Source organism: Bufo bufo (assembly GCF_905171765.1).
Source record: "Bufo bufo chromosome 1 unlocalized genomic scaffold, aBufBuf1.1 SUPER_1_unloc_3, whole genome shotgun sequence".
Taxonomy (NCBI): domain Eukaryota; kingdom Metazoa; phylum Chordata; class Amphibia; order Anura; family Bufonidae; genus Bufo; species Bufo bufo.
In genome coordinates, this window is record NW_024399965.1 from 5786 (window position 1) to 19478 (window position 13693).

The 13693-nt window shown below is 52.2% G+C and overlaps 1 long non-coding RNA gene across 1 annotated transcript; it reads left to right on the top strand.

Moving 5' to 3' along the window:
- The first annotated feature begins 10824 nt into the window (after window positions 1–10824).
- LOC120982711 lies at window positions 10825–11551 on the top strand. The gene is made up of 3 exons (XR_005774967.1): window positions 10825–10862; window positions 11071–11156; window positions 11483–11551. It is a non-coding gene; the product is annotated as an uncharacterized LOC120982711 (long non-coding RNA).
- Window positions 11552–13693: the final 2142 nt, after the last annotated feature.

Genomic DNA, 13693 nt, shown 5'->3' on the forward strand with positions numbered 1-13693 from the left:
ACAGTTTAGAAATGTCAAATGTGCACTCCTGTGAGAGGCGGGGAGGGGGATCTGTGGAAGACACTGTTATAGAGGGGGAAATGGTGATGACACTGTCATGGGGTGGATCTGTGGATGACACATATAGCATAAGATGCTATATACGGTATGTGTCATCCACAGATCCCCCTCCCTATAAAAGTGTCATCCAAAGGCAACTAGATGTTAAAATCTGAGTGATTTTATTAAATTTTTTAAACCACAGACAGCAGGACTTTTCTTCCCTGTTGCGGTTTTAGGTATTGGGTAAAGTATCGCAGCATTTCTAAGCGTACTTGTGTAAATGTAATATTGTTATAGCTGCCCCCCCTACTTTTGTCCTGGCCCCCAGTGTGCCCCCCCCCCCCCCCCCCCCCCCAAAATTTGAAAGCTAGAGACGCCACTGGCTGTCTCTACTCATCCCATTCCTCTGCTGTCACCTGTGTCACTACTACTCCCATCCCTCTGATGTCACCTGTACCACTACTACTCCCATCCCTCTGATGTCACCTGTACCACTACTACTCCCACCCCCTGCTGTCACCTGTACCACTACTACTCCCACCCCCTGATGTCACCTGTACCACTACTACTCCCATCCTGCTACTGTCACCTGTATCACTGTTCCTCACATCCCCCTGCTGTCACTACTCCACCCATCCCCCTGCTGTCACCTGTACCACTACATTACAGTATGTATTTAACCTGTTGGAGCAGCAGAGGAACAGCAGGCCTGGCAGGCAGTGTGGAGAAGAAGGGGCCATTCCCCCCTGTCCCAGCAGCAGCTCCAGGGGGCAGAGAACAGTCAGACACCAGGTCCCTCTGCCCTCCTTCGCTGTCAGTGCAGACTGCAGAGCTCGGGCTGTATTCACAAGCAGCCAGCCTGCTCCAGAAAAGCTCCGTGCTGGTGGGCGGGGCCTGCCCCTGTGACTAATACACAGGGGGGTGTGCCCAACATCTAGTCCAGGATCCCTGTCATTGGCTGGCAGCACGTGTCATAGGAGGCTGCAGCCAATAGAAAACAAGAGGCAGTACTGGCAAATGGTGTGCCAGTCCTGCGGATCTCAGAGGAGGAGGAGGGGACAGCATGGAGGAGCAGTACTCTGCCTCCTCCTCACTGACAGCGCCCGAGTCACAGCTGGAAGTAGTGCTGGTTCTGTGGCCATATGAAGGACAAGACCAGCCCTTCTCTCCCATCCCCCTCACTGGAAGAAAATCACCGTTATTTTACATTACAACTGTCATCAGCACAGTTCATATGCACTACAGATCCCAGCATGCCCTCCTACATTAGGTTCACTGTTTCTGAAAATCTACACTATGCTCCATAACAATCCATACAGATTACTATTTTCTAGCCTACACAGCTAGGATGGGTTTGGTTGCCATGGGCAACACCACCGTTTCCCTGCATTAGCTCCCGTTGCCGAGCATGACATCACAGACGCGTTGCCCTGGAGACCTCCAACTGTCCTAACGGTCAGAGTGAGTTGAGGTTCGTGGAGAGAGGAGCTGTTGAGACTTGTGCAGAGCGAGCGATTTGCTTATTTCCCTTTATTTATATTTTTTTGCGTTTTTTTTTTTTGTTTGTCTGCCCCCCCCCACCCCTCACACTTTTTCTAGGTGTGTTGTGGGAGAGGCAGCCAAATGGCTGCTACGGGGGCTGGAGGAAAACTCCAGCCCCGGAGACATCTCCATCCTTCCTGGAGGCCCCCGTACAGCCGGAAGCCAAGAAGACCTGGCTACAACCATCTTACAGCTGGATTAGAAGGTATCGTGCCAGATTTTAAAACACTGTTTGAAATACCTAGACAGGAGGAACCTGGCCGATACCTTCGACTGCAGGGAGGACCCCCACTACCTCCGGCACCACCACCTGCCGATAACACCTGTGCGGCAGAAGTAGAGACAGAGGAACATCGGGTACCACAGCCCACCATAACACCAGGTGAGGAGCAGACCTATCCCTCATTGCCCAGTAGACCATCTGCCGGGAGAACACCATCCCCGAGAGGAGCAGCAGGAACATCTAGAGTCCGCATTATGCCTGACGCCTTACCACCGCGTATTAAGGTCACTGCGAGACAGCTGAATAACTTCCCACAATGGCTCCCTGTCAGTTATGCGTCTCGGAAGAACATGATAGCCATGCTGACCAGACCATTGGTGGACGTGCGGGACTCCTATGTGACGCATGAGGGAGAATATCTCAGGTACACCTTTACCCGTGATGTCAAATTCCACGGCCGGGAATACCACGGGAAAATCTCCTTCTGCCGCAAAAAAATGTAGTGGTGGAATCCCCATGCAGAGCGTGAGTACCATCTTAGCGCACAGCTGCTTTTCGGATTGACTTTTCGGTTTTGACCTTGGCTTGATTAATGGACTGTGTTTTTACTGCCGCCTGCCCTGACCCCAGACTGTTTTTTAGACTATGATTGCTTGCCGCCTGCCCTGACCCCGGACTGTTTTTGGACTGTGATTGTTTGCTGCCTGCCCCGACCTCGGCCTGTTTTTTAGACTATGATTGCTTGCTGCCTGCCCTGACCTCGGCCTGTTTTTGACTACTCTTCTGCCTGTGGATTTGGTACCTTACTGTAAATGACTGCAGGACAGTCTGCCTCTCTCCCGGCCTCACCTCTGGGTGGATCCCTTTCAGTGCCTCATATACTGGGATTTCTGCACACCTTAACCATAATGGACAGAACTATGGTGGGCTCTTCTATCCCTGGACTGGAATTGAATGGTCTGCATACTGCATGCATATTTACTCTGGTTTACTCGGAATATGTTTGTTTCCTGACCATAGTTCACATGGGTAATGACAGCACCGGTTTTGCTGGCAGGCAGAGACTTAGGCCAGTAACCCAGCTTGGACTTGTAATTTCCCCAACGTGACAGATTCCCAGTGGGCTGGTCAGTCAGGGGGCCGCCTGCCATAAACCATTGCAGTTTCCAAGGCGTCAAGAACTGAAGGACCTGAAAATCTCCCTTTCACCTCCATCATCTCTGCTTCTGCTAGTTTAGGAAGGGGGGAAATGGGGAGAGTCCTGCTGACAGTGGGGAGGGGTACTTTGGAGAAGACTGTTGCTGTTAGTGGGGGAGAGGTAAGATGTAGGGAATGCCTCTGTCAGCGGGAAAGGGGTGGGAAGGAGGAAAGTGTTGCTGTCAGCGGTGGAGAAGTGGGAAGAAGGACAGTGCTGCTGTCAGTGTGGGAGGGGTGTGAGGGGGACAGTTCTGATGTCAGTGAGAAGGGGGTAAATTCTGATGTCAGTAGGGGAGGAGTGGTAAGGTAAAAAATCAGATGCCAGTGGGAACAGGGAAATGGCCAATGGGGGAGGGGTGGGAAGGGGAAAATGCTTCGGCCAATGGGGGAGGGGTGGGAAGGGAAAATGCTTCGGCCAATGGGGGAGGGGTGGGAAGGGGAAATGCTTCAGCCAATGGGGGAGGGGTGGGAAGGGGGAAATGCTTCAGCCAATGGGGGAGGGGTGGGAAGGGGGAAATGCTTCAGCCAATGGGGGAGGGGTGGGAAGGGGAAAATGCTTCGGCCAATGGGGGAGGGGTGGGAAGGGGAAATGCTTCGGCCAATGGGGGAGGGGTGGAAAGGGGGAAATGCTTCGGCCAATGGGGGAGGGGTGGAAAGGGGGAAATGCTTCGGCCAATGTGGGTGGGGTGGAAAGTGGGAAATGCTTCGGCCAATGAGGGAGGGGTGGGAAATGCTTCGGCCAGTGGTGGAGGGGTTGAAAGGGGGTAGCGCTGCAGCTATCGATTTGTTTCATAATAAAATATTCTCATCAGTCCACCATGCCATCAGTCTCCCCTATGTTATCAGTCCCCCCAGTTCCTAGTGCCAATGAGGGAGGGGTGGGAAGGGGGAAATGCTTCGGCCAATGGGGCAGGGGTGGGAAGGGGGAAATGCTTCGGCCAATGGGGCAGGGGTGGGAAGGGGGAAATGCTTCGGCCAATGGGGCAGGGGTGGGAAGGGGGAAATGCTTCGGCCAATGGGGCAGGGGTGGGAAGGGGGAAATGCTTCGGCCAATGGGGGAGGGGTGGAAAGGGGGAAATGCTTCGGCCAATGTGGGTGGGGTGGAAAGTGGGAAATGCTTCGGCCAATGAGGGAGGGGTGGGAAGGGGGAAATGCTTCGGCCAATGGGGCAGGGGTGGGAAGGGGGAAATGCTTCGGCCAATGGGGCAGGGGTGGGAAGGGGGAAATGCTTCGGCCAATGGGGCAGGGGTGGGAAGGGGGAAATGCTTCGGCCAATGGGGCAGGGGTGGGAAGGGGGAAATGCTTCGGCCAATGGGGCAGGGGTGGGAAGGGGGAAATGCTTCGGCCAATGGGGGTGGGGTGGGAAGGGGGAAATGCTTCGGCCAATGGGGGAGGGGTGGGAAGGGGGAAATGCTTCGGCCAATGGGGGAGGGGTGGGAAAGGGGAAATGCTTCGGCCAATGGGGGAGGGGTGGGAAAGGGGAAATGCTTCGGCCAATGGGGGAGGGGTGGGAAGGGGGAAATGCTTCGGTCAATGGGGGAGGGGTGGGAAGGGGGAAATGCTTCGGCCAATGGAGGAGGGGTGGGAAATGCTTCGGCCAGTGGTGGAGGGGTTGAAAGGGGGTAGCGCTGCAGCTATCGATTTGTTTCATAATAAAATATTCTCATCAGTCCACCATGCCATCAGTCTCCCCTATGTTATCAGTCCCCCCAGTTCCTAGTGCCATCAGCCCCCCTATGTTATCAGTCCCCCCATGCCATCCGTCCCCTGTGCCATCACCCCCTCCATAACATCCATCCCCATTGACATCAGCCTCCCCATGCCATCTGTCCCCAGTGCTATCAATTCCCCCCATGCCATCTGACCCCAGTGCCATCAGTTCCCACCAGTGCCATCAGTTCCCCCCAGTTCCATCAATTCCCTCCATGCCATTAGTTTTCCCCATTTCCATCAGTTCCCCCATCTCATCATTTCCCCCAGTAGGGGAGGGGGAAGAAGCTTTGGGAAGTAGGGGAGGGTCTGGAGGGAGTACAATGTTGCTGCACTGTGGTGTTTGGCACTTCTGGGGAAATATTCTATACTGTAATGTGGTGTTTGTCCGGCACCAATGGGCAAGAATGTTATGTTGCACTATGGTATCTGTGTGCCAGGGCTGCATTTCAAGCCCACTCGGGCCCTAGATGTAATATGTGTACAGTGCCAACATCAGAACATCCACATGGCCACCTCATCCGGACCAGCTGTTGAGCCAGCACTGCCCACCTCCTCCCCGGTCACAATAGTGAGACAGCTCTTCAGAAATGGCCAGTACGAGAACCTGATGGCCGGCCTCAGCAGGGACTTCATCTGTACCATGTTACTACACCCGCAGGACCTGGTCAAGATCTGCTTTACAGGTACAACCACAGTGCTTATATGATCCATTACTGCCTCTATGTAATGTTTATGTACATATATGCTGGGCAAACTGGGGGTTGTAGTACCCCTAACAATTTAATGATACCATATGTAGCTTTCAAATATGCTTTGTAGTAAAGTTCCTCACCATTTTCAAGATCTCTGCTCCTGTTAGTAAATTAAGGCAGAGACTTAGAGGCTTACCCCAAATCTGTGAGGTGACGCTTTACTTCTTGTAAGGGAACATTACATGAAAACACTGATATCTTTATATTCTCATCTGATTGGAGAAAGGCAGGGGCTTCTGTCACCCAACTCCCACCCCAAGACAGGACTGGACTGAAGATGTGGTGACCTGTCATTAGATATAAATCTGCTCTGCTGTTTAATTTGGCGGCCATTGCTGTTCCTACAGTAGATGATACTCATCTTTCCAAGGCTTCTAAATGTAAACTCATTTAGTTATTCAGCAGTACCAGATGGGGTGGGTTGCATCAGTGCATGAAAACCTGGGGTGACAACCTTGCTGGGTGCTATAAAAGTGGTCACATTGATTGTCAGCCTGCTTTCCCTCCATTGTACTCTAGTCATACATTTTGTTGTGCTATTACTATAAGAATCCCAGTAAAATGATGGAATAGAGCTTAAAGGGGTTTCCATCATATACATTTATGGTGCGGGATCCCACCTATGGCATGGACGAGCCATGCCCCATGTTCACTGGATCATGGAGGAGGTACTCCCCATAACCTGGAATAGCCGCCTTTCCATTGCCAGCTGCCTCTCCATTGTAGGCTGTGGGGAGCGTAGCCTCTGTGATCCATAACGTGGGCTCAGAGCTCGAGTCCTGCGGGAACGTGTGGGAACGGTGTTCCTGCACTTTTTTCATAGCAGGAACGCGGTTCCCTTTCAGGGCCGCCCATCTTTAACGCTGGGCAAAAGTACCAGGAAGCGGTGAAGGTTTTGTACTCACCGCTTCCTGGTCCTCTGTAGGTAACGCTTGAAGTTAAAATATACCATCAGATCGGAGTTTTCGGATCGGATAATCTACATCCGAGGCGTTCCCATGGTGATGGGGACGCTGCATCATTGATGGGCAGTGCGCCCCCCCTCCCCGGTATTAAAATCATTGGTGGGCAGTGCGCCCTCCCCCTGCCCTTCCTAGTATTAAAATCATTGGTGGGCAGTGCGCCCTCCCCCCGCCCTTCCCAGTATTAAAATCATTGGTGGGCAGTGCGCCCCCCCCCCCAATCATTTGTGGCAGCGGCAGTTCCGATCGGAGTCCCAGCAGTGTAATGCTGGGGCTCCGATCGGTTACCATGGCAGCCAGGACGCTACTGAAGTCCTGTCTGCCATGGCTAGTTACTCTGCAGCATTATACTTACATGCTCTGTGGCCGCCCGGTTGCTCCTTCTTCTTGTAACTGACAGGTCTGTGTGGCGCATTGCTATAAGCATAAGCAATGCGCCGCACAGACCTGTGAGTTAAAAGAAGAAGGAGCATCGGGCGGCCACAGCGCATGTAAGTATGCTGCTGACTAACTGACCATGGCAGCCAGACAGGACTTCAGTAGCGTCCTGGCTGCCATGGTAACTGATTGGAGCCCCAGAATTACACTGCTGGGACTCCGATCGGAACTGCCGCACTGCCCACCAATGATTTTAATATTTTAATACCGGGGGGGGGGGCGCACTGCCCACCAATGATTTTAAAACCAGGAAGGGCACTGCCCACCAATGCACTGACTGGGGACTGATGGAGAGGCACTGACTGGGGGGCCTGAGGGCTGATGGAGAGGCACTGGGGGGCCAGTGGTGAGAGGCACTGGGAGCTGATGGAGAGGCACTGGGGGCTAATGGAGAGGCACTGGGGGCTGATGGAGAGGCACTGGGGGGCCAGTGGTGAGAGGCACTGGGAGCTGATGGAGAGGCACTGGGGGCTAATGGAGAGGCACTGGGGGCTGATGGAGAGGCACTGGGTGCTGGTTAGAGGCACTGGGGGATGATGGAGAGGCACTGGGGGCTGGTGAGAGGCACTGGGGGCTGATGGAGAGGCACTGGGAGCTGGTGAGAGGCACTGGGGGCTGATGGAGAGGCACTGGGGCCTGATGGAGAGGCACTGGGGGCTGGTGAGAGGCACTGGGGTCTGATGGAGAGGCTACTGGGGGCTGCTATGAGGCTATTGGGGGCTGCTTTAAGGCTACTAGGGGCTGCTATGAGGCTACTGGGGGCTGCTATGGCGCATGGGGCTCTTACTGAGGTCTGATTGCGGGTCATTCATATTGGGGTCTGAGCTGAGGTGTGATCTGAGGTCTTATTGGGGTCTTATTAACTTTGGGGATCTTATTGGGGCTGTTAGCTGAGGTCTGATTAACATCGGGGGTCTGATTGGTGGTCTGACCTGAGGTGTAATGAAAAATATTTTTTTTCCAGAGCAGCTTGGAGAAAAAAGGCGTCACAGTCTCCCACACTCCTTCTACCCGGCCAAGCCTGCCAGCACCCCTGAGGCTAAGTCTGCCAGGACCCCTGAGGCCAAGCCTGCCAGCAGCCCTGAGGCCAAGCCTGCCAGCAGCCCTGAGGCCAAGCCTGCCAGCACCCCTGTGGCCAAGCCAGCAAGCACCCCTGAGGCCAAGCCTGTCAGCACCCCTGAGGCAAAGCTAGCCAGCACCCCTGAGGCCAAGCTTGTCAGCACCCCTAAGGCCAAGCCAGCACCCCTGAGGCCAAACCAGCCAGCACCCCTGAGGTCAAGCCAGTGTCACGGCCTGTGGTCGTGACTCTTTGAGCCGCATGCAGTTGCCAGTGGTTAGGTTCGTTGTCTACCGCAGGTGAGGGCAGTTTGTATATTGTCTCACGTGTGGTTGCCGCTGGCAACATGGTGTTGTTGGCAGTGTAGCAGCCTGAGCTTGTTGCTGGGCTGCTCACTGTCTATGCATGCGGTTGCCTATGGCAACTTGTGTTATATGTGTGCACTTTCCCTGTTTGGTGTGCACGGGGTTTATGTGTGTGTGCACTTCCCCTTTAAGTGGCTTTACTACCCTGTCTGGTATTGGAGGGGTTAATTCCCTTTCCAGTGTATGTCTGTGTGGGTGTGGCTACTTGGGCTATTTAGCCTCTGCTGAGACCTGTAGCTGAGGGGTACTCCAGCCATGCATTATGCTGGAGTCATCCTCCTGGTCTTATACCATCTGTCCAGTGAGGGCCACCCTTGTGGTCATAAAATATATGTACTGATGTTATGATTTGTCTGTGTGGTGTTTCACCCTATTGCAGCTATGGTTCTGGTTTCCTGTGTGAGTTATGTTGTGTGCTGTGTCCTTTTGTGTTTGGTGTGGACAACAGCATTTGAGCACGGGTTCCAGTCAGTGTGTCTGTGGCAGGTAGGTGTGGAAGTGTTTCACTCACCTGCCATATCCTTATGCTGTTTGATGTTTCCCGTTCCTTGCAGCTTGGCCAGTTTAGACTCCTGTTCCTCCGTGTCTAGGAGGAACAGGTCGTCTTACCCTGCTCCTAGTCCAGGGATCTCTTGAGGGCTAGTAGGGACCCGAGGTTCCTGAGTATGAGCCCTCCTACCATCTGGGTTGGCTCATACAGTTAGGAGTCAGGGTCAGAGTTAGGGACGCGTTAGGAGGTGACCTGCTTCCTAATTCTGTTGTCCTGGCCTAGCAGCTTCCTATTCCTATACCATCGCACGGATGAGGGTTTCCCCCACTCTCATCCGTGACAATATGACCACAATGGCTCCTTGCGTGGTTTACCTTCGAAAGAGGGTGCAGCATGTATTGCCAGCCGTTTCGGCATACATGCGCGTTCTCCGGAGGGAGAGCGTTATGGGGTTCACCGTTAACGGCGTGGTTGGTGGCTTATTCCCCGCCACCTTGCCTTCCGTGTCCGTGTTGTTGATCCCTTGTCCCTCTCTATGTTCCTATCTCTGGTCGTCTGCTGGCAGCATTCCGTTGGTGTTCCGGCTGTGTGCTGGTTAAGAGTGGCTGTTGGCAGCGACTGGAGTGGGAACGTGAGTGGAGAGTGAGGCAGTGTTCAGTGCGGTCTCTCCGGGCTGTTTGTTTGCTGGTCTCTGGTTCCTGTGTGTTGCTCCAGAGGCTGGCAGTCGGCGCCCTGGTTCCTGTGTGTTGCTCCAGGGGCTGGCAGCAGTCCTGGGGAGACTCGTATGCACTGACGCTGATTCTCCTACTTTTTCCTTTCTCCCATCCCTGTTTTGAGTTCCTCACTAGTTTCCTTTTTTTTTTGGTGGAAGGACTTTGAGGGGTGGGAGTGTCACGGCCTATGGTCGTGACTCTTTGAGCCGCATGTAGTTGCCAGTGGTTAGGTTCGTTGTCTACCGTAGGTGAGGGCAGTTTGTATATTGTCTCACGTGTGGTTGCCGCTGGCAACATGGTGTTGTTGGCAGTGTAGCAGCCTGAGCTTGTTGCTGGGCTGCTCACTGTCTATGCATGCGGTTGCCTATGGCAACTTGTGTTATATGTGTGCACTTTCCCTGTTTGGTGTGCACGGGGTTTATGTGTGTGTGCACTTCCCCTTTAAGTGGCTTCACTACCCTGTCTGGTATTGGAGGGGTTAATTCCCTTTCCAGTGTGTGTCTGTGTGGGTGTGGCTACTTGGGCTATTTAGCCTCTGCTGAGACCTGTAGCTGAGGGGTACTCCAGCCATGCATTATGCTGGAGTCATCCTCCTGGTCTTATACCATCTGTCCAGTGAGGGCCACCCTTGTGGTAATAAAATATATGTACTGATGTTATGATTTGTCTGTGTGGTGTTTCACCCTATTGCAGCTATGGTTCTGGTTTCCTGTGTGAGTTATGTTGTGTGCTGTGTCCTTTTGTGTTTGGTGTGGACAACAGCATTTGAGCACAGGTTCCAGTCAGTGTGTCTGTGGCAGGTAGATGTGGAAGTGTTTCACTCGCCTGCCATATCCTTATGCTGTTTGATGTTTCCCGTTCCTTGCAGCTTGGCCAGTTTAGACTCCTGTTCCTCCGTGTCTAGGAGGAACAGGTCGTCTTACCCTGCTCCTAGTCCAGGGATCTCTTGAGGGCTAGTAGGGACCCGAGGTTCCTGAGTATGAGCCCTCCTACCTTCTGGGTTGGCTCATACAGTTAGGAGTCAGGGTCAGAGTTAGGGACGCGTTAGGAGGTGCCCTGCTCCCTAATTCTGTTGTCCTGGCCTAGCAGCTTCCCATTCCTATAACATCGCACGGATGAGTGTTTCCATCACTCTCATCCGTGACAGCCAGCCAGCACCCCTGAGGCCAAGCCTGTCAGCACCCCTGAGGCAAAGCTAGCCATCACCCCTGAGGCCAAGCCTGTCAGCACCCCTGAGGCCAAGCCAGCCAGCACCCCTGAGGCCAAGCCAGCCAGCACCCCTGAGGCCAAGCCAGCCAGCACCCCTGAGGCCAAGCCAGCCAGCACCCATGAGGCCAAGCCTGCCAGCACCCCTGAGTCTTCAGAACTGTAAGTAAATAATATATAAGGGGAGCTTATAATATGAAAGAGACTAATTATGTCTGAACAGACATATAGCACAAATTCCAGTTTTTGTTTACGTTTTATGTTGCACTGAACTTTCTGTGAAATATATATATATATATTTTTGTTTTTTGGGTGGAAGGGGTCGGGGTTGCAGTGGATCTTGGGTGATTTCCCACACTTTTTTTCTCAGGACTTGACCCCTGCGTGGGCTGCTATATTCACTAGAGCGCAGCACCCCCTGCATTGTGTATTCAGACCGAGCGCCATACATACAGGGTGAGTGTGCCTCGTACTGCGGTATTTTATGGGTCAAATCAGTTCCATTGATGTGAGTAGATGAATGGAAGATATAAGTCTATCATGTGCAACAAATCTGCCACATGTGAATATACCCCAGTAGAACATGATGCAGGTGTAGTCCTGGTCCAGTTTTCACCTATGGCCACAGGGCAACAAGGTACAAGTGTTAACCACTGCACCGCTATACTTACACTGTTCAGAACATAATTGTTGTCTTGGGTATGTTCCTTGTGAGACTCATTTCTTGCATCATTTCTTTCATGCAGACGCCTTAACCCTTTTTTACTCGTCTTGTTCTTCAGTACAATGCTGGTGTTGACCCTTCATGATAAAAGGACATGTTCCATGCTCTAACTACAATGTATGGGCAGGAAGAAATTCCTGCACAAGGTAATCAGTGTCTCTATAATGTCCTACAATCATCATAGATGTCAGGCTTTACCATCAGTAACCTTCATGTCTTATATCTATAGGGTTTGTACCAGGCCTGCTGGGAACATCAGATGGAGCCCTGCAGTTCATGACCTACAAGAAACTGAAAATGGACTTTACAAGCATTTCCATCGACCCAGTGACACAAAATCGGTAATAACCTGCATTTCTTATTCAGATAGACCTCAATATCTATGTGTTAGGTCTGATGTACATAGAAGAAACATGATGGTAAGGGTCAGCTTACACTGTCAGACTGATGTGCCAGAACCAGCAGAGAGGAATGGGTTTATGTGTCTTCTGTCTTATAGGAAAGAAGAGTTCCATGGAGTCTACTAGAGCAATGTCTTCAGCATTATCCCAGTGACCTCCGCCTGCGGAATCACCTTAGTAGCTTCAATTCTACTTTCATTTTCCTGGAAATGACCACAGTGCAGAAGTTCTGTAATAAAAGGAATAGAAAACCCTAGACAAGCCTGGTTCTGATAATCATTTATTACATGGATGTTGATTTAAAGGGGTTCTCTGAGCTTTTCTCAAAATCCAGCAGCTTTCTGACCTGTGTAGGCAAGATGGTTTCCTCAGTACTTACCTCTCTGTCGCACCGCTGACACCACCGTCTGTTAGACTCACGTGACCACCTGGAGTTTTCGAGCAGAGTTTTCCTGAGTCTTCCTGTTCAACTACATACTGTAATTGGGAGCACATTATGTGGCTCTGATCTATATGGACACTGATTAATGGGGGGCACTGTGTGTGGCACTTTTATATTCAGGGGGGCCCATTGTGCTCAGTATGTGATGAGCTTGGTTCTGGTGCTGGATCTTAGTGTTAAGCGCAAATATTTGCATAGCGAATATTAATCGCGAATATCGCAACTTCGATAATTCGCGAATATTGCGAATATAGTGCTATATATTCGTTATATCGAATATTCGTCATTTTCTCCATCTGAACACATGATTCCTTCCTGCTTAAAATGCTTGTGGGCCAATGAGTCATTGGCCCACAAGCAAGAAGCAGGGAGGAATCAAGAGTTTAGATGGTAAAAAATGACGAATATTCTAAAAAAAACTAATATATAGCACTATATCACATATATTCGTTTTATAGAATATTCTTTTTTTCCCCCCCAATTAATACAGTTATTGCCCTTCGGCATACTCCTCCCCGACAAGCGTCCCTGTCACCATGGGAACGCCTGGTGGTTAGAATATACCATCGGATCTGAGTTTTCACGATCTAACTCAGATCCGATGGTATATTCTAACCACCAGGCGTTCCCATGGTGACGGGGACGCTTGAAGTTAGAATATACCGCCAGGACGCAGTGATCCGCGCAATTAACCCCTCAGGTGCAGGTTAATTGCGCTGATCACAGCGCTCTGTGCGCCCTCCCCCCCACCTCCCCAGTATTAAAATAATTGGTGGCCAGTGCGCCCTAAACCCCCTCCCCCCAGTATTAAAATCATTGGTGGCAGTGGCTACAGGGTCCCCCTCCTCCCCTGGCAGTGACCACAGGGTCCCCCTCCCCCCCCCCCCCCCCCCGTCATTGGTGGCAGCAGGCAGTTTCACTCAGCAGCATTTACTTACCTGCGGGGCTCTCCTCCTTCTGAGAACTCACAGGTCTATGCGCCGCATATGCCTTCAGCAATGCGCCGCATAGACCTGTGAGTTCTCAGAAGGAGGAGAGCCCCGCAGGTAAGTAAATGCTGCTGAGTGATTAACTAACCAGTGCAGGCAGCCAGGACTTCTGTAGCGTCCTGGCTGCCATGGTAACTGATCGAAGCCCGGCCATTACGCTGGGACTCGATCGGAACTGCCTGCTGCCACCAATGACGGGGGGGGGGGGAGGACCCTGTGGCCACTGCAAGGGGGTGAGGGTGACCCTGTGGCCACTGCCACCAATTATTTTAATACTGGGAGGGGGGGGGCGCACTGGCCACCAATTATTTTAATACTTGGAACCCGCACCTGAGGGGTTAATTGCGCGGATCACAGCGCCCTGGCAGTATATTCTAACTTCAAGCGTCCCCATCACCATGGGAACGCCTGGTGGTTAGAATATACCATCAGATCTG